The sequence below is a fragment of the Chondrus crispus genome, genomic scaffold (assembly GCF_000350225.1).
Source record: "Chondrus crispus Stackhouse genomic scaffold, scaffold_371, whole genome shotgun sequence".
NCBI lineage: Eukaryota > Rhodophyta > Florideophyceae > Gigartinales > Gigartinaceae > Chondrus > Chondrus crispus.
In genome coordinates, this window is record NW_005179264.1 from 29,200 (window position 1) to 29,956 (window position 757).

Consider the following 757-nt stretch of genomic DNA (forward strand, 5'->3'; position numbering starts at 1 on the left):
CACCCGCCCACGTGTGCACCGTCACGGCCGTCTGTACTGTAGACCAACGCGCGGGCCGGTCGTTGTATCACAGAGGAGGCCGGAGCAAATCGGGAGGAGCGGGGGTAAGTGCCGAGGGCGGAGGTGGTTGAGCAGAGACGGTGGCTGCAGGAATGGGAGCCGCGGTGGGGACGTTGGGAGCAACGGTGAGGACACTGGGAGCAGAAATATTCTGCCATCATGCCGGTCGACCTCCCCATCCCGAGTGGCCAATTTCGAAAGGGCGTCAAGAAGGCATTTTAGTTGACCAACATGCCTGATTTATCGCATCGACTTCCTAGCTTAGTTATTCAATCTACATATTTCTACCGTAGGAATGACAGATTTTTGCAGCTTCCTCTACGAATGGCACGCACCCAGACAGTTCTTACATATAGGTTGTTTGCAAGTGCCACAACATTGTACCTCTTTTGCAATGCCCTTCTTTTGAAATTTTCTCCCTCTGTAGGTGACCGAATGATTATAAGAGCAAAAGGCTACAATATGTAGCCTTTGCTTTCACTCTCATGTGATTCCGGATAATTCAGCCGTCTGGCGGCATCTTCAGCGCGATTATATTTCTCTACCACGTTTGTGTAATACATCGGAGTTACATTGCGTTGGTTAGTGGACTCAAATGGCAAGTACTGGGATACGTTAATTGTTTGGAAGCTGTGCATGTGGTCCGAGATAGACGATTTCTGTGTTCTTTGTACATACTCCCGAGCCAACTCCAATG